Source organism: Biomphalaria glabrata, chromosome 13 (genome assembly GCF_947242115.1).
Source record: "Biomphalaria glabrata chromosome 13, xgBioGlab47.1, whole genome shotgun sequence".
Classification (NCBI taxonomy): Eukaryota; Metazoa; Mollusca; class Gastropoda; family Planorbidae; genus Biomphalaria; species Biomphalaria glabrata.
In genome coordinates, this window is record NC_074723.1 from 9634595 (window position 1) to 9660971 (window position 26377).

Below are 26377 nucleotides of genomic sequence, written 5' to 3' on the forward strand. Positions count from 1 at the left end.
AAGTGATCAGATCATAGCGTATTGAGAAAATGATCAGATCATAGCGTATTGAGAAAGTGATCAGATCATAGCGTATTGAGAAAATGATCAGATCATAGCGTATTGAGAAAGTGATCAGATCATAGTGTATTGAGAAAGTGATAGGATCATAGCGTATTGAGAAAGTGATAGGATCATAGCGTATTGAGAAAGTGATCAGATCATAGCGTATTGAGAAAATGATCAGATCATAGCGTATTGAGAAAGTGATCAGATCATAGTGTATTGAGAAAGTGATAGGATCATAGCGTATTGAGAAAGTGATAGGATCATAGCGTATTGAGAAAGTGATCAGATCATAGCGTATTGAGAAAGTGATCAGATCATAGCGTATTGAGAAAGTGATCAGATCATAGCGTATTGAGAAAGTGATAGGATCATAGCGTATTGAGACAAGTGATCAGATCATAGCGTATTGAGAAAGTGATCAGATCATAGCGTATTGAGAAAGTGATCAGATCATAGCGTATTGAGAAAGTGATCAGATCATAGCGTATTGAGAAAGTGATAGGATCATAGCGTATTGAGAAAGTGATAGGATCATAGCGTATTGAGATAGTGATCAGATCATAGTGTATTGAGACAAGTGATAGGATCATAGCGTATTGAGAAAGTGATCAGATCATAGTGTATTGAGAAAGTGATCAGATCATAGTGTATTGAGAAAGTGATCAGATCATAGCGTATTGAGAAAGTGATCAGATCATAGTTTATTGAGAAAGTGATAGGATCATAGCGTATTGAGAAAGTGATAGGATCAAAGCGTATTGAGAAAGTGATCAGATCATAGTGTATTGAGAAAGTGATCAAATTATAGTGTATTGAGAAAGTGATCAGATCATAGCGTATTGAGAAAGTGATCAGATCATAGTGTATTGAGAAAGTGATCAGATCATAGCGTATTGAGAAAGTGATCAGATCATAGTGTATTGAGAAAGTGATCAGATCATAGCGTATTGAGAAAGTGATCAGATCATAGTTTATTGAGAAAGTGATAGGATCATAGCGTATTGAGAAATTGATAGGATCATAGCGTATTGAGAAAGTGATCAGATCATAGTGTATTGAGAAAGTGATCGGATCATAGCGTATTGAGAAAGTGATCAGATCATAGCGTATTGAGAAAGCTAAAAGCATGAAATAGCGTTAGTCAAAAACAATTGGTAAAAATACTATTAATCCCACAGATGTATTGTTGTTGGTCTAGATCTATTACACATTTAATGACATGACTGATCCAAACTAATTAATACAATTACACTTTGTATAAGCTTTGTATTTTTAAAGCAATCTTTTTATGCTTTCCTTATTTTTTTTCTTTATTATCAATATGACCCATAAAAACCCGTTTGTTTGGTTTTCGTATGTGGTATTTCTATATGTATAAAGAAGATTTCTTAAAGAATAATTTTGATCTTGACAAACAGTGAATCATGAATGTAATGGAGATATTCTGTTCTGATTGAAGCAACTGGCACTGTAGACTGTCATGAGTGACTTTTGTAAATATTGGATCTAGGAATGGGGAATAGAAATTGAATAAAAGTTTGATAAGCGTCTCATGTCTGAATCTTCAATACCCTCCACTAGTGGCCTCGAGTGGTGTTGTACTGTCCAGCACAGAATTTTATAGTAAGCCTCCTAAAGTAGTTCAACGATTTCGTAACTTTGTTTTAGTATTACTAATGAAACTAACAAAAAAGTTTAACTGATGAAAACCAAAAAAAAAACCAACTTAAAATTATGTTTGAACATGAATTTTGTTGATCTTGTGTTGATATAACAATGAGTGTAAAAAAAGTATTATGCATGACATTGGCATGAACGATGGATCAAAATATTTGATTTATTTTATTCTTCTCCTGATTGTCGAAGTTCCTAAGTCTGCTCTCTTTTCGTTTCGAATGGTGTGTCAGTCCCTACTTAAAGTGGTCAACAGTTGTTGTTTTCTTCTATTTCTAGGTTGAATGTTTGTAAACACTTTAACTGCGTCTGTTGTTTCTTTCATCTGTCCAGTTTCCTGTCCAGCCTCGATTTGTTACAGAGATAAACCTTTTAAATGACTTCTAGCAGTCAAATGTCCTACTTTCTATGATCGGAAAAAGGAATTAGAATAAAACGCTTTAAGTTTGTCATACTCTCTATTCGTCCGTCCGTCCGTCAGTCTGTCTATAACGTTTAGAGCTCAAAAATTCAATTGACCATATACTGTAAAGAGATGAACGCAAAGTTTTCCTTTCAGTAGCTGACTAAACTTAGGTGCAAAGGCTTCCTGTTGTCTTCTGAAAAAAAAAACAATTTTAATTTGTACAATTTTTACAATTAAATTTGGAAGCTGTGCTTGACTTATAATATTGACTAATGATAAAAATGTGGTTCAATTAGAAAACTTAGCCAATAACAATGATGTTTATTTTAATTCTAATGAATAACTAATAACGTTCATTATATGCAATTATCTATCCACCCTTTTTAAAAGAAAATTGAAATTGGCAGTGATTGGTTTTTCATTGTAACTGTGGGATGTTAACTATACAAAAATGTACTATATGTATCGAATCTACAAGCCCAACAATGAAATAATCGATCCGTTTTTATTGTCATTTATCTTAGTGGAATGTTTTTGTTTTACACTTTTCAAGAGAGTGACGTGAAATCGGGTCACGATTGAAACAGCTGTTTGTTGTGATCGGAAGTCTTTTGAACGTAGCAGGTTGTGATGAGAGAGAGAGGGAGAGAGAGAGAGAGAGAGAGGAGTGACTGAATGAGGAACTTATTGTTAAGTGTGATAAGAGACTTCGTACGTGTTGTGGGAGACAGGTTTATGAATTGTTTGGTTCGGTGGGCCGGAAAGTGTGGACTAATCTCTTTCTCACTAGGTGAGTGATTTAGTTTGAGTTAAGTAAGGAGAGGACTGGAAACAAGAAAGATACGTTATCATAGAGAGAGAGAGAGAGAGGAAGAGAGAGAGAGTCCGAAAGAGTATGATTAAGAGACACAAGAATGGTTTTTAAAAGAGTGGGGGAAAAGTAATTACAAAATTAAAAGTAAGCAACAAGAAAAAAAGAAAAAGAAAGAAAGGAAAAGAAAGGAAAGAAAGATGAAAACTGAAAGAATATTAGAGTATAAAAGAAGACAGACATTTAAAAAAAATAGAAACAAAAACTAAGAAAGAAAGAAAAATGGCCAAACAAAGATGCAGAGAGAAAGAAAGCGCATTCAAAGAAGGAAGAGATAAAGAAACTATAACAACAAAGATTAAGCAACTAAAATTGGCGTATGGTGACCTGTATGCACCACGCAATACAGCAGGGTTGTCTGTCCAGGGCTTTTGCAAGAGAGGATTTGAACCTCTCAAGCCCTCACTCAAATGGAGTTTGATGATGATGATGATGATGATGATGATGCAAAAACAAAGAAAGTAACGAAAACTAAAGTGATTGATAACAAAATGAAACAAAGCGACAGAAAGTAACAGTCTATAAATAGCACCAATGTATGATAAAGATCTTCCAGGGTAAAAAAAAAAAGGGGGGGGGGAATTAAATTTGGTCAGAAAATATTCAAAATTGTGTATCACTGCATCTATCATGTCGCAGGAATAACAAAACTGGTCCTTACGTAGTCGAGAAAGGGCGCCCTAATCCTCGCCCTTGATCAAGTCTTAGGATAATCAGAAATATATAAATGTAATATGCAATTATTTTTTATAAGATGGGCCTGCAAGCAAATGCCCACAACTCTTATAAGTTCAAGGCTCAGCCCTTGCACCCACTCTCCTCTATTGACGGCCCTGTAGATCGCTTATGATCTGATCTGGTTCAACCTAACACTTGTCTTCCAATAAAAGTTTACCCGTTTGAGAAACATTCGATGCTCAACACTGTTAGACTTTGCCTACCCTTTATAATGTGTTGGGTTTTTTTTGACTCATGACTGTGTGGACACCAACCTTGAAAGTGTTTAATGTCTCTCCATCGAATGTATATGCCACTGCGCAGTCTGCTCTGGAGGGGGAAAATAAAGACACAAGTATTTTTAAATGTCAGCGTCTCCCTTGAGATTTAAACACAGCGGGAAAAAAAAGATAGAAACCGGAAACAGATGAGCTCCGTTATCCTTTTGTTGCTGTTGTTGATGTCCTAATCCAGAGTGAATGGAATTCTTATCAAACTCTTCATCCATTAAAGAGCACCCATCTTGCAGCCGTCTTTCCGTGTACATGGAATGCACTTGCTAATTATTTGTCGCCTTTCTCAACACCGGATGTTCTTGCTTTATTATCTTTCGGAGCACAAGACGCAAAACTTGGAGGAAACTTTTTCTATGCTGCGATTCGCACATATACACTGGTTGAAAGAACTATTTATAACAAATGTGCTGTCATACTGTGTGTGTTCTGTATGTGTTGTGGTGAGATCTCATGTAAAAAAAATAAATCATTTTAATTAGTTTCAAATTAGCGTTTCTGATTTTTGCATATTTATTGTAACTTCAGAAGCTCTCTGAAGAGTCGATGGCGTTGTGACACTATCTTCGTTTTATATAAGCTGCCTAATCCCATGGACAAGTATGTACAAAAATCTATGACAGAATGGAACATTAGTTGTTCAAGCTAGTGCCAGTTACTCAAACTTAGATCCTACCTCTTTAGCCCCATACCCCTTATGTCAGGGGTTTCCCTAATAGGAAGATAATCTCTCCTATTCTTCAGAAAGACTTTACATTGGTTCAGGAAAGCTATATTACCTCAAAGAATATCAGTGTTCATCTAGAGTTGTATAATTTCTTTAGATTACCATCCCCCCCCCCAAAAAAAAAAAAGATTGAAGTGCACACATTGAGACAAAAGGCGAAAAAGACAAGAAGGATAGATAGATGGATGGATGGATGGATGGATGGATGGATGGATGGATGGATGGATGGATAGATAGATAGATAGATAGATAGATAGATAGATGGATGGATGGATGGATGGATGGATGGATGGATGGATAGATAGATAGATAGATAGATAGATAGATAGATAGATAGATAGATAGATAGATGGATGGATGGATGGATGGATGGATGGATGGATGGATAGATAGATAGATAGATAGATAGTTAGATGGATGGATGGATGGATGGATGGATGGATGGATAGATGGATGGATGGATGGATGGATGGATGGATGGATGGATGGATGGATAGATAGATAGATAGATAGATAGATAGATAGATGGATGGATGGATGGATGGATGGATGGATGGATGGATGGATGGATGGATGGATGGATAGATAGATAGATAGATAGATAGATAGATAGATAGTTAGATGGATGGATGGATGGATGGATGGATGGATAGATAGATAGATAGATAGATGGATGGATGGATGGATGGATGGATGGATGGATGGATGGATGGATGGATGGATAGATAGATAGATAGATAGATAGATAGATAGATAGATAGATAGATGGATGGATGGATGGATGGATGGATGGATGGATGGATGGATGGATGGATGGATGGATGGATAGATAGATAGATAGATAGATAGATAGATAGTTAGATGGATGGATGGATGGATGGATGGATGGATGGATGGATGGATGGATAGATAGATAGATAGATAGATAGATAGATAGATAGATAGATGGATGGATGGATGGATGGATGGATGGATGGATGGATGGATGGATGGATGGATGGATAGATAGATAGATAGATAGATAGATAGATAGATAGATAGATAGATGGTTAGATGGATGGATGGATGGATGGATGGATAGATAGATAGATAGATAGATAGATAGATAGATAGATAGATAGATAGATAGACAGACAGACAGACAGACAGACAGACAGACAGACAGACAGACAGACAGACAGACAGACAGACAGACAGATAGATAGATAGATAGATAGATAGATAGATAGATAGATAGATAGATAGATAGAGAGAGGTAGGTAGGTAGGAAGAGAGAGAGTGGTCCATCAGGACCATAACACTGTTGTGTTATATCAGACTTTGTAAAAAAAAAAATCCATATCAGTTGAGACCAATCATAATTGTTGGTTTTTTAAGTCCTGCTGTTTTCTGCATTGAATACTTTCTTCAACTGTCCATTTACGAAGATATGGCCTATTGAACACAGTGGAATTCGGAAATCTCTAAGCCCCTTCACTTCGAGTGGCGGCCTCGAGGGACATTCTGACTGACCACCTGTCTTCTCCGAAGTTTTAAACCCTTTCATGCCTGCAGCCCGAGCTGTCTTGAGTCTAGTGCCCTCGTCACTAAGTCATGAAAACCTAGATCTGCCTTTTAGCTGCCTATTTGTCGAGATTCATCATGTGCTATGCAAACATCGAGACGTCAAGAGTAATCATCTTAACATCAAGTATCTGCCGAGTCTGTCTGCTCTTGCACTTGATGTTTGCTATTTTAGTGGGACTTTTTAAAACTTCGTTTTTTTTAGAAGCTTTTCGACCATAATAACTGACGTATGTTCCGCACTTGTATTCTTTGTTTTTTCGTTTTCAATGTCAACTTTAGACGGGTATAAGAACTAGTACTATAATAGCTCATGTCATATAACATCGTCAGGAGGAAATAGTTTTATAGCTGCGATTTACTGTAACATCGAAGATGTCAAGTAACAGATGACATGTTGGGCTGTAACTTTGAAGATCTCTAATACATCATCCTATGTATGATGAACTTGAGAGTTTCTCGTTAGATTTGTAACATTACCACATAAAGACATAGATACTACAAAGATATAGACACTATAAAGACAAAGACACTAGAGATATAAAACCAACAAGATTTAGGATAAGACCGTGTTGTAAGTTTATTTTACACGGTTAACTATGATCTTAATTCAGAATAAAACAATAAAAGAACAAAGCAAGATCGTCAAGGTGGAAGTCGCTTGTTTATTATCTTGAACGACCGCACCTTGCACACCAGATCAACATATACGATGCGCACTGTTCTTTAGAAATGAAGACAACTCAATTCTAGTCCAGTAGAGGATGTGTGGTTGAGAGGTAACCGCTTGACTAGCTTTGAGTTCGACCTACACCCAAACATCCGATCGTCACCACTCCTCTTCACCTTCACCTATTCCTTTAGTCTGTTGAACCGTTGGGGCACCACACAAGATCTGTTGACTGACTTTCTCCATTCCGTCTTTTGCCTTGTATAGAATTTTATTCAGTGATAGGACGTGTCCATTCTTTTATGTTGTCTTCCCATCGCGTTCTCTGTCTGCCTCTTCTTTTTCCTGGTACTGTTCCCTGAAGGATGTGTTGTGGCCATAGAGTTTGAGTTTACGTTTTTTGACAGTGGCTAGCAGGTTATCGTTGGGATTAATTGCTGCTGTAATCCTGCTTCTAATCTCTTCATTTGTGATGCGGTCTTTGTAATCCCCCTCCCAACCACACACACACACACACAATTCCTCAAAAAAGATTGGTCCATTTCACATGGAGCATGCTAGTTGCGCTATATAAAATGTATGGCGGCGGATTGAGTTCGAACCTGTAACAATCGCGAGTATTCCTTATACATACTGTACGTTTAGTAGTGTGTTACAAACAAGCTGTGAGTTGTGTGTGTGTGACTGTGTGAGGGTGAATGTAACTATTATATTGTAGTGTGTGTGTGTGGCTGTGTGAGGGTGACCTCAATGTAACTATTATATTGTATTCTCGATACATTGTCTCCTGTTTTACAGACAATATTTCAGTTCCATTTCCAGCTGCCATATTGACGTGGACAAGACCTAAATTCCCTAGACGCCGGTGTCCACTGGTTGTTGTGTAACTAAAACCTCTACAGACTAGTCGGCTATTTGACTTGTAGATAACTGTAGCAGACGTCGCACTTGAGTATGTTGGGGGCGGGAGATGAGGTTATTATTATTGAGATGTGGTCCTGAAAAAAAAATGAAATAAAGTGCTTATTCCTTTCTGATACTTTTAAAAATGGTTTTGGTTGTTTGATATTCTGATTGCTTAAGAATTGGGTACTGAGTGCATTCACCAGTGCTTAGAGCACTAAGCGCATGGATTTCTTTATTATCCAAACAAGAAATGTTTTCTTTGCCTCAGAAAACATTTATATTCAATCCTCGTTTTAGGTTCAGACAGTTCTCTCTTGGAAGATACAACCAACATCTATGTCTGGAACAGATTTTAGGCGATATCCTCCTCAAATCTCTTGATTAACAGAATGATATAAATTCTAATTACCAATTATCCTCTTTCCTTTACTTTCTCTCTCTCTCTCTCTATCTCATTCTTTCTCTCTCGCTCTCTCTCTCTTTTTTCTCTCTTTATCTCTCTCTTTCTCTCTCTCATTCTTTCTATCTCTCTTTCCTTTCTCTCTCTCTTTCTCTCTCTCTCTCTCTCTCTCTTTCTCTCTCTCTGTTTTGCGTGATCCTTCAACAAATAACAATGTCTTACATAGGCTAGGGCATACAAATTCTACAATAATTCCTAACGAGCCATTTGTTTCTTTATATGGAATCACCTCTGGTATGACCAGAGAAAAGAAGGGACCTGGGCTTGAATTGCACAGATTTAGGCTTTTTCCATCACTCCCTTCACTCTCTCTTAGCTCTCTACACTCCTTTCTCACTTTTAACTCTTTACCATTCTTTGATCCCATTACGTTCTTCCCACCTTCTCTTCACTTTCTTAACTCCTTTTACTTGAAACTTTACATTCCCTTCACTCTCTACATTCCCTTCACTCTCTACATTCCCTTCACTCTTTACATTCCTTTCACTCTCTACATTCCCTTCACTCTCTACATTCCATTCACTCTCTACATTCCCTTCACTCTCTACATTCCCTTCACTCTTTACAATCCCTTCACTCTCTACATTCCCTTCACTCTTTACATTCCATTCACTCTCTACATTCCCTTCACTTGAAGTACTTAATTTCCCCTCTTAACTCACTTCACTCTCTCGACTCCCTCACTCCTCCATGGTTTGAACTTTTGTTTTAACTCTCCAGGAGAACAAAGTGGTTTACCTGTTTACCTTATTTTTCCCTCTTAGGGAATAATTATAGCTGAGGTTAGAACATTAACCACTACATACACAAACAAGTTAAAGCGTTGTGAAACAAAAGTCCACGCAACCAATTTCATGCTATCAAAATGTCACTTGGACATAGAATTATTGCATTTTTTTTTTTTTGCTGGGTTGAAATATATTGCCAGACAGATTGTTTTTGACAACAATTCAGCGATATCTTTTCAATCATCGATCTAGCAACCAATAGAATCAAAACCTGAACAGATTTTATTTGTACTGCTCTTAAAGTAAAAATTGGAAATATTCTCGAAGTTACCAAATTGTCGATATTTTTTCTACTTAATGAGTTTATTGTCTCTTCATAGACGACCGGAAATGAGAAGCTAACTTGGTCATCGAGAGACTAGAGAGTTGTGTTGGTTTTGAGCCCGATATTGCAGTATCGGCCAGTCGAGTATGTGGACTGGTCAATTTATCAGCGTCCGCAGCTGTTTGGTCTTGTCCGTTGACATCTTTTACATTAGGGCCAATGTCATTGTCTGGGAGGGGGGTAGGACGCACGCCATACATCTGCCATTCAGGGCGCTGACAGCAGGTCCTATCATGTTGTCTTTACCTCATTTACTCGCCTGCATACCTCTCACCCCTCTTAGCTTGTATTTCTTCTTCTTGTAATTTTAAAACGCTTAATTAAGAAGGTAAAAATCCAGTGTTGAGTGCATACACTTGGTATTTAAAGCCAGAGCTGAGTAGATTATGAGCTTGTGAAGTTGGTAGTTAAGACTGTAGTGTCGTAGACTCTCTCATTTGTATTCTAATTCCTGTAATTAGCTGGTATTAGATTTTAAATAGTTCAAGGAAATGCTTCAACATTTGGATTTATATTTTTTAATGTGTTTTTTTTATTCAGGCTGACGTCAACTAGATCTAGATAGTTTTGAGGTGAGTATAATATGTTTTGTACTTCTATCATTTGTACTGTAGAATAAATCTACCACTTATGTCAAGATAAACCCAACTAGTGGAACTTTTGACTTAGTAGTATGAAATCTTAATACACTTGTTTTTTTTTGTTTTTTGTTTTTTATTATTATTATTTAGCGTAGGGAAGAACCACTATTGTTTTGGTGATGTTCGTCTGTCCGTGACTTTTAAGTCTTAAATGTAAAAGCGCTTATGAAAAACCCTATTTCAAGATACCGTATGTCGTGTTCGCAATAGGTGCAACATAAGCTATTCATCTTCTATAGCGAACTCTGCTCCATAAAATGAACTATGCCAACAGTTTCTCATACAAATATTAATTTTTAAAACAAAGGAATTTAAGGTCTTATATAATACTAAGTATAATAATTACTGTTCAGCTGGAGCCCCGTGTTGTCAGTATAGAAGCACTACTTTCCATACGACAGATGCACTGGGTCGGACTCTTATCCCGCATGCAGTTCGAGCGAAGGCCAAAGGCGATTTTTTTCCTTTCGGTAAGCTAAAAGCTGGACATTGGTGCCTCTGTTATAAAGATTAATGTCTGTCGCCATTTCGCCTCTCTGAGTTGGGTCGTGGTGACCGAGTTTTAAAATGCTTAGTTTCCGAACCGAGTGGGTCCTGGGTTTGAGTCTCGGTGAAGACTGGGATTTTTAACTTCGGGATTTTAAGGGCGCCCCAAGAGTCCACCCTACTCTATGAATACCTGACATTGGTGGTGAAAACTAAAGCTGTTAATCGTTTGACTGATCAAATCACACGCTTGTTAACTATTAGTCATAGAATCAGATGACCTTTACATCACCCGCTGACCTAATTTTCGGAATCGACGACTTTGCTATGAATTATTTAATGGTCGACAAAGTAGAGAGCGAAGAGAGCGAAAACCAAAAACAATATTTTCTATGATACGTTGAGGTATTTGGTCAAACACATAAATGGATAAAGAAAGTCCAAAGTGTTTGTATGTATAACGACTGTTTCCTGTGTTACATAAATGTGCACTTACTTTTTAAAAACTAAATGTTCCTTGTCTAAGCACCTAGGTCTAAACATTTTGAAAAAACATTTGTATGACCCATGTTGTGACCCCTTAAGATCTCCCTTACAATGTTTTAATCCCATTTTCGTCCACATTATGACCCCTTTTCGACCCTTTTGTGTGACCCCTTTTATAGCCCATTGTTATGACAGCAAGTTATGAACCCATTTTATGACCTGTTGTTATGACCACCAACTCTTGTTATGACCCTATCTAAAAATCTTACGACTTGATGTATGTCCGTACCGCCTGACCCTAAACTCCCCCCCCCCCGGGCTTTAACCTTAGTTATTTTTGTCTTTCCATAAAAAGAAATAGAATCAAAACAATCATTTCTGCAAATATTCAGTTACCGTTGATGAAAGACGCGGTCGCGGAGTTTAATGTAAACCATGATGGAACAAAAAGCAACAACAAATAGACAAAGAAAAAATTTGGTCCTTCATCTGCTCGTGTCTTGGGGCATATCGGATGTCGTTCTCGGACGCGACATCTCATAAAACGAGATCTGATCTGGTAATAGAAATATAGGGTTTCTCTTTTACTATGACAAAAAAAAAAAACTCGCGACACATTGATTGACAAAATCACTCTCACTCAAACACAACTACTCTCATACGCAATCGGGAATAACAAGTTGTGACATTTTTCCCGTTGTCTGTCTGTCCGTCTGTCTGGTAAAAAGTTTGTGCACGTTATTTCTTCCATACCCAGTCCCGGATCAGATTGAAACTTTGCACAATTTTTCATTGGCAAAGAAAATACATGTCAATTTTTAAAAATTAACCAATTAGTCAACTAATTGCTGGTATTAATTATTTTGTTTCATTCCAACAAGGAAAATTAATCCTTCAGTATTCGCAGATGTGCCTAAATATCTAGGGGTTTGTGCCCCTAGACAATGGAACGCATTATTTCTCCGACACCAATTCTCGGATCAAGTTGAAACTTTAAACAAGAAAAAAAACAAAGTTTTTTTAACAAAGCTTATAGGGATCATAGTTGTATCCATTACTTTGAATCAGTCACGTAATTAAAATTTGTAATAGATCTAGAGTCTAGACCAGTGATTCCCAAAGTGGTCTATATAGACCCCCAGGGGTCTACGAAGACCTCCAGGGGGTCCATGAAAGTGAAAAAGTATATTGGGGGTCTATGAGATGTCCATGGGGGTCTACGGTGATGAATATCATTTAAGCAAGTTATAACTTTAATGTTCACACTCCGTTAATGTAACTATTTCAAGCACGTATAAATAATTTGTAATTTAGTTATAAATATTTGTCCTGCTATTGAAATGTAAAATTGTTGTATTTAATTTCAATACTTATCTAAATAGTTACTTTTGCCTACATGTAACTAATGTTTAACAAAAAGAAATCTAGATTTTATATCATAGATTATTTATTTCCTTGGTTAAATAAGCGGATGTCTAAGTGCCTTTTTATGACCATATGAAACCAATTACACTGGAGGATTATTTGAGACGATGCTACCCTCGTAAAAAAATAAAGGTGATAAAAAAATTCAAAAACTCAAAAATAAAGTTCAGAATAAACCCACACAATCTTTCTTCAACATCATATAGAAAAGATGGTGATTTGTGAGTGTCTTATAAGATCTCTTTACCTATGGAAAACACTATAGATAAAACATTGATTTTACCAGCCAATGAAGTAGTTTTAAAAACTGTTTTACATAAACGTAAATCTGATATTATGCAACAAATTTCTTTAAGAAACACTATAGTTCAAGGGCACATCGTTGGGATGAGCCTTAAAGCTGCAAACTGCCTAATGGTCTTTCCTCCATATTTATCCCCAATGCTGACCCACGAAACCCTTCCCATGTTTGGGTATAGCTGCAAAGCAGCAGAGGATTGAATTCTGTTTTCCTTTGGCTTGGTGGGCTGCAAGCCAAGGCTAATGAGTCCCTCCTGCCAAAGCTTACTGATTTAGGCACCAGTAACTCATCTTTGACCCTTCTCATGTTAGTGAAAACAGCTCCGCGGGCCCAATATTTGAGCCAGATGTGAAAAATCAAGAAACACACTAGAAACTGATCTTTTCGAAAACTTTTAAAATGATATTTAAGGCAAATTGATTAATTAATTAATATTTAATGTTTGAAGGACTACTTCATAGAACAAAAAACTTCTATATGAAACATAATATCCGTAATAACGAATGATGAACAAGAAAAAAAAAAAACATTTCTAGTGTGTTTGGTGATTCCAGCAATACATATTTATTTATTTTTTTTGAAATTTAATTTTTATCAGTCAAAAAAAGATAGATCTCTGTAACTTTTAATGTGGCTTTAAATTACTTTTTCACTCTTCGACTCACTACACTACAGTTAGAAATTAGTTTTAAAAACGAGTTTATGAATCTGCAAAAATGCAATATAAGTTAAGCAGGGGGTCTACCGAAAACCAGAAAGCATGGCAAGGGGTCTACGAGACAAAAAAGTTTGGGAACCACTGGTCTAGACTAACAATAAAAAAGAATTTATAATTTTTTTTTTTAAATGGGGACGACCAGAATTCGAACTCATGGCTCAAGACTTCTCAGGCCAAGCTGGAGAGGTTTTTCAAAGGTGTCTTAGGGTTGTATCACCGCCAAACAAACGACGTCTTGACAAATAGAGCCGATCCTCTACGTAGTCTAAGGCTTCATTAGTCTGGGCAGAAATTTGAAGGGATGGAAAGCACTTCGTCACGGGCAGGATGTGACCCACAGGCCGTAGTCTGGGCATCCCTGGTTTATGTCGAGGTGACATTGATGTCTATTTGTGGCCATGAAGTGGCTTATAGTTATTAGGGTTCTATGTAACTATTTCCGTCGTGAAGATTGTTCCTAAGTGTTCGTGATATCTGGACGACCATTTAACTTTTCCAACAGTTCGGGTCCTGAAGTGTCTAGCGATTACCTACGAATGTAGCCAATAATATCCACATCTGCACTTTAAGCATCAGGCCTTTGGGAGGCTCTTCATCCAATCTGATCAGGGTTTGGAACTTATTATTTGTCCGTTAGAGCGGAAATCCTGACTAATTGACTGATTTCAGAGAGGGGGGGGGGGGGAAGATGTCTTCGAACGATTTGAATTCGTCTAATTTCATTTTTTTTTTTTTTTTTGCATACTGATCTGATTAAATGAAAAACATCCTACAAGGGGAGGTAAACAGGTTTTTGTGTTTGTTACTTGAGTTCGAGGCTACCCCGGGCTGTAATGAGATTCGGAGGGCTAGAGGGGAGTGTTGGTGTGGGGGGGAAGTGGCGAATGTGACACCCTATAAAGTACAGACATGGCGTCTTTCTCAGACACTTGAGGCACGTGAGAAATCATTCCTTTCAGCTCTTTACTCTCTTCGGATCTCTAGTAGCGTCAGACCCGTAACATCCTCTCTCTCGCTCTTTATTTATAGACTCTCTCTGTTTCTCTCTCTCTCTTTCTCTGGCACTTTCTTCCATAAACTCTCGCAATTTCTTTCTTCCACCCTTTCATTAAATTTCTTCTCTGCTTCTCTCTCAATCAAGTTTTTTTTTCTAAGACCCTTTCTCTTTCTCTCTCTCTCTCTCTCTCACACCCTCACTCTTGTTTCTTTCTCTTTTTCTCCTATTTATCTCTCTCGTTCCTTTCTCTCTCCCTCTCTCTCTTGCTCCTCTCTCTTTCTCCCTCTCGTTCCTCCCTCTCTTTCACTCTCTCGTTCCTCCCTCTCTTTCACTCTCTCGTTCCTTTCTCTCCCTCTCGCTCCTCTGTTTTTTTTTTCTCTCTCTCACTCAATCCTCCATCTTTTTCTCTCTCTCTCGTTCTTCCCTCTCTTTCACTCTCTCGCTCCTCTCTCTCCTTCTCGCTCCTCTCTCTCCCTCTCGCTCCTCTCTCTTTCTCTCTCTCTCGCTCCTCTCTGTTTTTCTCTCTCTCTCTCTCGTTCATCCATCTCTTTCTTTGTCTCTCACTCATCTCCCTTTCTCTCATTCCTGCCTCTCTTTCTCTCTCTCATCTCTCTCTCTCTCATTCCTCCCCATCTTTCTCTCTCATATCTCTCTCTCTCTCTCGTTCCTCCCTCTATTTTCTCTCTGAAAGATGCACCCAACAGGAGATATGCTAATAATGGGAAACGAAAGAGACTTTACTGCCTGATTAACGGGGGCTTTAATCATGACACAGAAAGGGAGAGAATCGCAGGAGCCGCCTCAGCTTCAGTCCCCTTGTGTTTTGGCGTAAATCTGCAGACGCTGTACACCAGAACCACTGCGCCTTGCAGACAGAAGTTCGTTGTAGGGTTAATATTAGCATATTCATGTCTCCCGTAGACAGGTCTAACATATTCTCTTTCTCTTTGTTTTTTTTTTCCTTCAGTCTAGGTATTTTCTGTGTTTGGTTTTTTGTTTGTTTCTTGTTTCTTGTCAATATAACTGGTCTTGTGTTAATACCTTGTACAAGCTGCGGCTGCAATATTGTCCAGAGCTCAACGGTGGTTCTCCAACGTTTGAAAATAAGGGATCCTTACTAATTTATGATGCAGGAAAGAATAAGTAAGTAGAAGGGGCGGCTAGTGACGTTGCCGTTAACGAAAATAGAAACGAATTCTTCGGTACGTAAGAAAATATTCAGAAAAACGGAAATAGAAACAGAATGAGATTATTTGAGCCAAAGAACGGAAACGTTTTGAGAATCGAGGGTCTGGATAGCACCACGTGACCTGCAGTCAGGACTAAACGTTTTCATTTGAACATTTATTTAGCTTTTATTTCGTTTTAATCAATGTTCACAAACATTGCTGGAAAACAAGTTCTACTTTTCAGTAGTCTAGTTCACAAACATTGCTGGAAACAAGTTCTACTTTTCAATGGTCTAGTTCACAAACATTGCTGGAAACAAGTTCTACTTTTCAATGGTCTAGTTCACAAACATTGCTGGAAACAAGTTCTACTTTTCAATGGTCTAGTTCACAAACATTGCTGGAAAACAAGTTCTACTTTTCAATGGTCTAGTTCACAAACGTTGCTGGAAACAAGTTCTACTTTTCAATGGTCTAGTTCACAAACGTTGCTGGAAACAAGTTCTACTTTTCAATGGTCTAGTTCACAAACATTGCTGGAAACAAGTTCTACTTTTCAATGGTCTAGTTCACAAACATTGCTGGAAACAAGTTCTACTTTTCAATGGTCTAGTTCACAAACAATGCTGGAAACATGTTCTACTTTTCAATGGTCTAGTTCACAAACATTGCTGGAAACAAGTTCTACTTTTCAATGGTCTAGTTCACAAACATTGCTGGAAACAAGTTCTACTTTTCAATGGTCTAGTTCACAAACATTGCTGGAAACAAGTTCTACTTTTCAATGGTCTAGTTCACAAACATTGCTGGAAACAAGTTCTACTTTTCAATGGTCTAGTTCACAAACATTGCTGGAAACAAGTTCTACTTTTCAATGGTCTAGTTCACAAACATTGCTGGAAACAAGTTCTACTTTTCAATGGTCTAGTTCACAAACATTGCTGGAAACAAGTTCTACTTTTCAATGGTCTAGTTCACAAACATTGCTGGAAACAAGTTCTACTTTTCAATGGTCTAGTTCACAAACATTGCTGGAAACAAGTTCTACTTTTCAATGGTCTAGTTCACAAACATTGCTGGAAACAAGTTCTACTTTTCAATGGTCTAGTTCACAAACATTGCTGGAAACAAGTTCTACTTTTCAATGGTCTAGTTCACAAACATTGCTGGAAACAAGTTCTACTTTTCAATGGTCTAGTTCACAAACATTGCTGGAAACAAGTTCTACTTTTCAATGGTCTAGTTCACAAACATTGCTGGAAAACAAGTTCTACTTTTCAATGGTCTAGTTCACAAACGTTGCTGGAAACAAGTTCTACTTTTCAATGGTCTAGTTCACAAACGTTGCTGGAAACAAGTTCTACTTTTCAATGGTCTAGTTCACAAACATTGCTGGAAACAAGTTCTACTTTTCAATGGTCTAGTTCACAAACATTGCTGGAAACAAGTTCTACTTTTCAATGGTCTAGTTCACAAACAATGCTGGAAACATGTTCTACTTTTCAATGGTCTAGTTCACAAACATTGCTGGAAACAAGTTCTACTTTTCAATGGTCTAGTTCACAAACATTGCTGGAAACAAGTTCTACTTTTCAATGGTCTAGTTCACAAACATTGCTGGAAACAAGTTCTACTTTTCAATGGTCTAGTTCACAAACATTGCTGGAAACAAGTTCTACTTTTCAATGGTCTAGTTCACAAACATTGCTGGAAACAAGTTCTACTTTTCAATGGTCTAGTTCACAAACATTGCTGGAAACAAGTTCTACTTTTCAATGGTCTAGTTCACAAACATTGCTGGAAACAAGTTCTACTTTTCAATGGTCTAGTTCACAAACATTGCTGGAAACAAGTTCTACTTTTCAATGGTCTAGTTCACAAACATTGCTGGAAACAAGTTCTACTTTTCAATGGTCTAGTTCACAAACATTGCTGGAAACAAGTTCTACTTTTCAATGGTCTAGTTCACAAACATTGCTGGAAACAAGTTCTACTTTTCAATGGTCTAGTTCACAAACATTGCTGGAAACAAGTTCTACTTTTCAATGGTCTAGTTCACAAACATTGCTGGAAACAAGTTCTACTTTTCAATGGTCTAGTTCACAAACATTGCTGGAAACATGTTCTACTTTTCAATGGTCTAGTTCACAAACATTGCTGGAAACAAGTTCTACTTTTCAATGGTCTAGTTCACAAACAAGCTCTACTTTTCGTCTACTTAAAAACGTTTTGATTTATTCGCGCGAAATTTTAAAACAAATGGAAGTGGAAACTGAGAATATGGTGGATGAAATACAATTTGGGGTAAAGTTTCCAAGCTGTGGGTGCATGCTGCCACCCTATCTCCCTCTTCACCTGCCAACTACCCAGACGCCACGAAACTGAACTGTGCTCTATCATCCAATCTGTGACTTTCTGACCGAATTGAACGTAAAACTTTTTCTAGTCTAGACAGATGCTAGACGTCTGAAAGATCCGTGACATATTGGAGGAAATGTGGAATTTAAAAATATATATTTAACCTTACAGGATCAAATCAAAATGACCTCAGGGTCCGGAACGCAGGAACTAGCGTATTTTTTTAAATCGCCGCCCAGCTCGACAGATTTAAGATGTCGGAAAGGTCCGTGCCAGATAGTAGGATGAGTTTGACATACATAACCTAAACAATATAAAAGGACTTAGCTCTGGCACTAAAAAACCCTAATACTAGATAATCTTCAGACGTCACGCTCGTAAATGCCTTTCAGCACACAACTCCACCTGGCGGTATGTTTTGATAAGGGCAGTAACAATAGCCTTACGTACGTAGTTATTTGTATGAAATTGACTTGAATAAATTCTGATGTAACCTTGAGTAAAACCATCGCGGATGTGGTGATAAAAGAGGTAAATAGCATGTGTGTTGGAGTCGAAAAGGGTGTAGAAGTCTGGGCCGGAAGGGGACCACTTTTGATTTTTGTATGAAAAGTAGACGTTTTGAAGCGAATCGAAATAAAGTTTTAAATCTTTCGACATCTTGTTTTTCCCTTCTGCTTTCATACATTCCTTCTGCAATTAGAAAGCTGTGCAGATCTGTACAATAAATTCAAGCTCCTTTTGGTTTTAAAAAACGTTATAATTATAGTTATAATTGATCTGTAGTTATCGATCGATAGCTATTATTAATAAATGAAAACAAAATATCTTTTAAAGTTCTGACCAATGTCCACCAGCGTTATATATGCGAGTGTCATTACTCTGTAAATGTTTTGGGCATGAACCAAACGTCCAGACACTCTTGAGGTCATTGACCCACGTCTCTTTGGGCATTATGAAATAATTCAATGTATCTTTAGAAATGGACCTAGCCTTTACAATATTTGCTAAACTTTTCTTTCTCTTTTTCTTCTTTCTATTGTCTTTTCCTTCTCTCTTTTCATTTAATTTACCAACTTATTTTTTTTTAACTTTTTCTTCATTTTTCTTTTCAATTCTTTCAACATTTTATAATCAGGTTTTTGTTTTTCTACTAGAAATACATTTTTCAGACATCCCTGTTCGTGCTCACGTCTTATTAAATATAAGAAAACTGTTTCCCGCGCTTAGACACTTGTCAGTATTTTAGCAGACGTTTCTATTAGGTGATAAGCTGATACTGTCACATTTAGTTTCGTACTTTCCAGCATTCAGGCTACGAAACTTCTTTTAAGAGAAGATGAAATGGGATTTCCAGGAATGGGAACTTGCCAGCCGGTGTTGTGTTAAAATATTGAGCAGACGTGACAACTGGCATCAGTGGTTCTAGAATTTAGTTAGTGTTAAAAATGTTGATGCTGTTGTTTTTAAATAAAAATACAACTTGTTGTAATCATACCTTAGAAATGAGATGAATGCCTTGGCATCAGCTAAGATCGGAGAACTATGTTGCCAACTCAGCATCCCCCCCCCCACACCCCGCTTAAAACGCAGCTGAACGGCAAGTCACGATACAGCTTGTGCTCAGCGGCGTCTCGTAAGTTCTGTAAGGGTGTAGCCTTGTGCGCTGCAAACTGCCTAAGGGTCGCCGGCTCGGCGATTTTTCCTTAGGGTTGACTCCCGAAGCCTTTCCCATATTTGGATATAGCAACAAGGCAGCAGAGGTTGTAATTCAGAGTTTACTCTCTCCGTTTTCTGAACTAGTATCTTACCATATCACGAGGCTTGACATAATGGAAAGGCCTAAGCCTAAGTCCGACAAAACTCTGTGTCCATTAAGAATATTTTTGAGTCATTATGGTTAAGACTTGAGACTAGGGACATGATGGCTAAGTGGTAAATCTTCCGTATCGAATCCCTGTGAATAATAAGAACTCTTTTTGGGTACGTTAGAAAAGTAATGGCGATTGAATGGTCAGATTAGATAGATAGATAGATAGATAGATAGATAGATAGATAGATAGACAGACAGACAGACAGACAGACAGACAGACAGACAGACAGACAGACAGATAGATAGATAGATAGATAGATAGATAGATAGATAGATAGATAGATAGATAGATAGATACCGCTTGGTGTGAGCTGAGCACAACCAGTAGGCCCGTTAGTTACACCTTCTTAAATTATCTCTGCATCAATGTCTTAGTAAAGTCTGTTACTGACTCCACCTCTCTCTATAGCTTTTATAAAGCGCTATTTTCATAGCTCAAAGCGCTATGGTCCAATCTCATTTGTGGACCAGTGGGGGATGGGGTATCTGAGAGAAGGTTTTCCGTGCTGCCTTTAGGCGCTCAGTAAACACAACTCTGTATCGAGTCGGATGTCGAACCTCGAGCCTCTTTCATAGGTAGCCAAGCCAAGCCAAGTTCAAGCCTCTAGACCACGCATCTCTTGAGGGGGGGGGGGGGGGGAAATGCAACGCCTGTTCAGCCTTGATGCTTCACAGTGCCCTACCAGAAGCCTCCCCCTTACCCCTGGCCTGATATATAATTGGCAAGCCATAATATAATTGGAACATTTTTCTAGGATTGAAATAATTTTACAGCACATATATAAATACAGAGATATATTTCAGCACCCTTCCCCCCCCCCCTAAAGCTTACTTGTTACGACCGAATGGAACAAAGTCCGGTAATCGTAGGGTGAAGAGGAAGGGAAGAAGAAGAGTAAAGAACTAATTAGGTATTTATCTGACACCATTTTGCCGTTCAACTGAGGATTACTCGGGTCCTGGCCTGTGCTATTCAGTGGCTGAACAAGAAGGATGAAATCGAAAAGCCAAGATGAGATTACATTCCGTTGCATCTATTTGGGGGCTTAGCGAAGACATTCCCACCCCAGAGGGCCAATCGCTATTATGTGCCCTGGGCATTTTTGTGTGTGTGTCTGGGTGAGCGTGTTTTTTAAAGGGCAACAACTGGCCGTCAGAGCGTGAACATGAAAACTAAAAAGTTGTCCATGGTTCTGAAGTGTTCTGTTGGTGGAACTGAAGTGTTCTGTTGGTGGAGCTGAAGTGTTCTGTTGGTGGAGCTGGAGTGTTCTGTTGGTGGAACTGAAGTGTTCTGTTTGTTGAGCTGAAGTGTTCTGTTGGTGGAACTGAAGTGTTCTGTTGGTGGAACTGAAGTGTTCTGTTGGTGGAACTGAAGTGTTCTGTTGGTGGGAGTGGGGTGTTCTGGGGAGTTCTGGATTACTTTGTAAGTGATCATTGTGTGGATACCTAGGAACGTGCTTGTGTCGTGAGTCTTGTGCACGCGTGTGTGTTTTAGGTTCGATAGTCTGACTGTATCAGTGACTCGTCTTCTGGCAGTTAATAACAGTGGTAATGAATGAGAAGGGGAGATAATCGAATACGTTCAAATGTAAGGGTTGTCACTCCTCTGAGTTGAAAGCTACGTTAAATATATTGTTTATTCCATGTTTATGTGTTTTATGTCTTTTTTTTCTATATCAATCAATCATCCTATCTATTTATCTATCTATCTATCTATCTATCTATCTATTTATCTATATATCCCTCTATCTATCTAGCCATCATCATATGTCTATTTGTCTATCTATCTATCTACCTATCTTCTTTCTTCATCTTTTTTAAAAACTATCCATCAATTTATCCATCTATCTATCTATTTCAACTATTTGTCTGTCTGTCTATGTATCTATTTATCCATCTACCTCTTTCTTTCCTTTTTTTCTTTCTGTTTTGTTTCTTACTTTGCTTCTTTCTTATTTACTTACTTACTTGATTACTTTCTTTTTCTTTTCTTTGTATGTTGATCTATTTTTCTCTTTCTTTCTCTCTATTTTTCTCAGTTTCTTTTCTTCAAACTAATCCTCATTAGGATTTGAACCCAGGACCTTTCATAATAACTATTTACGTAGTCCTTACAAATACGTATGCGAACGCGCTAAATTCGTGAACTGTTGCCTACTCTGCATTCTTGGATTGGCTGCAAGGAGCTGTCAATTGTGTTGTTGTCCACTTCCAGGCGCCATGTTGTATGTATGGCTTTCAATGCTCTGAGGTTCACCCGGTGCGATAGCAACACTTGTCAAAACTTACATGTGCATGTCATAGTTCGGTGATCTCCCCTGCTTGCCGTTGAGGACGTTCGTCTTAGATTTATCTGGAATAAACCCCATCGCACGCATCAAATGTACGTATGTAAATTAGGACTGGAGACACAGACACTCTGACGTAAATGGCAGACAGATGGACGGCAAAATATAACCCATCGGTTTTTATTTCATTCTAAAAATGGAAACATTGAAAAGACCAGGTTCGAATCACAAGATGGAGATTGGACTAGGAAGATGTTTCTGAATATACACAGCTGTATCGTGTTTCGTGCAGAAGATGGAAGGGTACAGACATAAACAAAATATGTCATGACAAGTTGAAGAACTGGCCTCGTTCTGTAGTCTGAGAAATGGCAGTTGAGAAGTGAGGGGCCTGGAAGAAATGAACTCTAGGTCCAGATAAACAAAGGCCAATACAAACAAAATAAAACGGTTTTTGTGTTTGTTCGTTGGAAGGGCCATTCATCACCTTCACCCTTGGTCTGTCGAATCGTTAGGGTATCTCATAAGATCTGCCAACCGTCTTTCTTTATTCCTCTGTCTTTTGCCTTCTTCTTTTTCCTGCTACTGTTCCCTGGAGGATTGTTTTGGCGAGCCCTGTGAACCTTGTGATGTGGCAATGAGTTTAATTTAGCGTGTTTTTGTTTCAGTGGTTAGCAGCTCATTGTGGGGTCCATTAGCTGTAAAGTCCCGTTTTGAATCTCTTTATTTGTGATGCGGTCTTTGTAAGTGACACCTAGGATCTTTCTGTAGCATCTAGTTCCATTGCTAGAATCCTCTTTCTTCTCCAGATCTTCAGTCAGCGTCCTAAATTCGTAAGCGTATAAGAATGTGGCCGCGACCAGGGAAGGGCAATTCAGACCTTTTGTTTACCGCAGATGATGGGGAACTCCTAAAATACTATTCACTTTTTGAAATGTTGATGTCACATTTGACAAAATGGATTACCGTACCTAGCCAAGTTCAAGTGCTCCAGTGGAACTAACCAAATGTTTATTGAAAACAAAATAGACTTACTTTTAGCTATTTGTCAGTCTCCAACATTTGCAAATTGAAATTTCCAATGCCGAGCTCGGTCTCCTGGACGGTAGTTTTCCTGCAAGTGTAATCATGTTTCAACTTTTAAGAATGTTAGCGCTGACCAGCAGGCCAAGTTTGAAACTAATTCTAAATTAGCATAAAACTTTTGGTGCTCCAGGGATGTCTGAGTCTGATGAAACTTAGTGAAATAAAAAAAAAAAAACGGAAATAAAAGAAACTTTTACTTGAACCAAAAAAAATCGATTGGAAACACACACACACACACACACACACAATCATTTTGGATAGAACTCTGGTAAGGTAGCAACAGGGGCTTGGATAATGGTAATTCGAAACAATGGTGATTTCAATGTCCTTTTCAATGTCCTTTTCAATGTCCTTATGAATGTCCTTTTCAATGTCCTTTTCAATGTCCTTTTCAGTGTCCTTTTCAATGTCCTTATCAATGTCCTTTTCAATGTCCTTTTCAATGTCCTTTTCAATGTCCTTTTCAATGTCCTTTTCAATGTCCTTATCAATGTCCTTATCAATGTCCTTTTCATTCAGTTCATAGCATTGAACGTTCACTTTAAACTGTAACGTACAAATAAATCTACAATTTGTATTATTAGGTTGACCAGATGACCAACTAAATGTCTTTCTTTATGTCCTCCATTTTGGGGTTGTAGCCTCTGTCTGGCGAAGACGGAAAAATATGAATTTTAATAGATCCCTTCTGATTATAGCTTTTTTTTTTAAAGTGTGACAAAATGGGCAGATGACAGTTCGGTCTGCATTACTAAATAAATTGTCCACTCTTCATTCATTTTCGGATTCATCACAAGCTCTATGATGAACATTTGAACCTACATTCCTTTTAACACCTAAAAAAATTCACGTATAAATAATGAATCTTTTTACCGTTTCGTCTGCCCAAAGTACCTCAAAGCGCTCCTAATAAAACTGAAATGTTGTTACACAATATTGTATTCATGTGGACATCTCTTAAATTCACCACAGGTTGGTCCATCTCTGTATTGTAATACTATTGAAACATTAAAAAAGAAACATTTTCAGATACTTCAAGAATGGAATTTAGGGTCATGATAATACTTCACAATTTCCCATCTGAAGATGCTATCTGTAACATCCATTGGCTGCCTCGTGATTCCTGGGGTCTTGAAAAACTGAGCTTTGGCACCCTATTGCAGCATTATCACACAAATGGGAAGCGTGGTCGAGAGGCCAAGTACGCTTGAACTTGGCTTGGCTACCTATAAAGGAGGTTCGAGGTTCGGCACCCGACTCAGGCAGAGTTGTGTTTATTGAGCAGCACGGAAAAACCTTCTCCTAGATTCTTATACTAGTTCTAGTATCGGTACAATGTACTTTGAAACTAATCAGCGCTTCGCTTGTCATCTATTCTTGATTTCTTTTAATTATGAACCAAACTGATCTTTTGCTGTCACTCTAACCGATTTTCTAGTTGTCTCAATCGTTGCCAACTTTATTCAATCTTTTTATCAAAGGCTACTCTAAGATGTCCGATTCCGGCCACTTCCTGAACAACTCCTGATTGTGGATTTTACCCCCAGAAAAATCTATAGAACTTTAAGTTTATTTTTATCTTTATACTGACGTTTCAGATCAATAAATGATCGAAGTAGGCAGTTTAGCAGGTGATTAACTCGTCACGTGGAAAAAAAAAGAGAGAGAGACATAATCTCCGGAATCAAATGGCTGCGGTTCTATCCGGCATCAGACCGAAGAGAGAGAAACGGGGCGATTTGATGGGCAATTAAAAACCACTGACTGCGACAATGATGTTTATGAGCGCTTTTGTGTGTGTGTTCGTGTGTCAGTGTACTTTTTTTTAGAGTGAGAGAGAGAGAGAGAGAAAGGTGGAGAAAGGCGGAGAAAGGCAGGGAGAGAAAGACAGGGAGAGAATAAGAGAAAAAGAGAGAGGGAGAGAATGAGAGAAAGATGGAGAAAGGGAGAGTGAGAGAACAAGAGAAAGAGATGGGGAGAGAAAGAGAGAGAAAAAGAGAAAGAAAGAAAGAAAGAGAAAGATGCAGACAGACACACAGACACAAATAGATAGATAGATATCTAAATAGACAGCCAGGGTTTAAATAAAAATATCTACCTACCAGTGTGAGTTAATGGATGCTCTAATCTCTTTAGACGAGGATTGACACTTAAGTCGCGAAGCAACTTGGGTTCACCTCACATAAATGGTGAAATCCTGGGCATTAGTTGTGGTCTGAAGGATACGCACTCAACAGTCCCCCCCCCCGTACCACGCAGCTGATGTGTTCAAAGGAACGGCAAGTGCCGATACAGTTTGGGATCAGCGATATCGCAGGCTCTTCTTCCAGGATGTATCAATGTGTGCTGCAAGCTGCCTAAGGGTCATCGGCTCCTGATTGGTCCTTAAGGTTGACTCCCTAAGTCTTTCTCATATTTGAGTGTAGCTGCAAGTCAGCATTCAGAGTTTTCTTTCTCCTAGGTGGGTAGCCAGACGTGGCTAACGAGCCCCTCCTGCCCGAAGGATGATTACAATATAAATTAAGTCATTCTACATTCAAACACAATTCATACCCAGTGTTGAAAATGTAAGATCATCTTCAATCGTGTTTTGTTATCTTTCGAAATTGGGATATGCTGTTGAGTATTTTATAGTTCATGCAATAGTAAATAAAGTTCACTATAATAATAAATATAATAATAATAATGTTTTTGTTAGACTACAGCCCAAAGCGCTTCAAATTTCGTGGACGACTGGATTTTTACTTTCGAGATTTTTAGGGCGTTCTGAGTCCACAAAACTCTAAATCGTTCCTGGCACTTGTTGGAGAAATTAAAGCGGTTGACCGTTGTGCTGGCCACATGACACCCTCGTTAATCGTCGGCCATAGAAGTAGATGACATTTACATCGTCTGCCCAATGGATTGCAAGGTGTGAAAGGTGAACTTTTTTATCTAGGCGTTTCTCATATTACTTGAAACATGACTGTTATTACAGCTGCAACTGTTATTACAGTTGTCTGATATTACAATTGCTTTTTATTGCAGTTGCCTTTTATTAGAGTTGTCTGTTATTATTATATTACTTATCTTCAACTGTCATTCAAAGCTTGAGTATTTAC

At 38.1% G+C, this 26377-nt stretch overlaps 1 protein-coding gene across 3 annotated transcripts in view; it reads left to right on the forward strand.

Moving 5' to 3' along the window:
* Positions 1–26377, forward strand: part of LOC106070803 (G-protein coupled receptor dmsr-1-like) — a 242553-nt gene that overhangs the window by 157509 nt on the left and 58667 nt on the right. For 2 of the 3 annotated variants that reach the window (XM_056008595.1, XM_056008596.1), the window contains one exon: positions 9989–10020. The gene's annotated coding sequence lies outside the window, so the exon portion shown is untranslated. Of the gene's footprint in view, positions 1–2607; positions 2919–9988; positions 10021–26377 lie in introns of those variants that run through there. The other variant, XM_056008597.1, reaches the window with a different exon arrangement.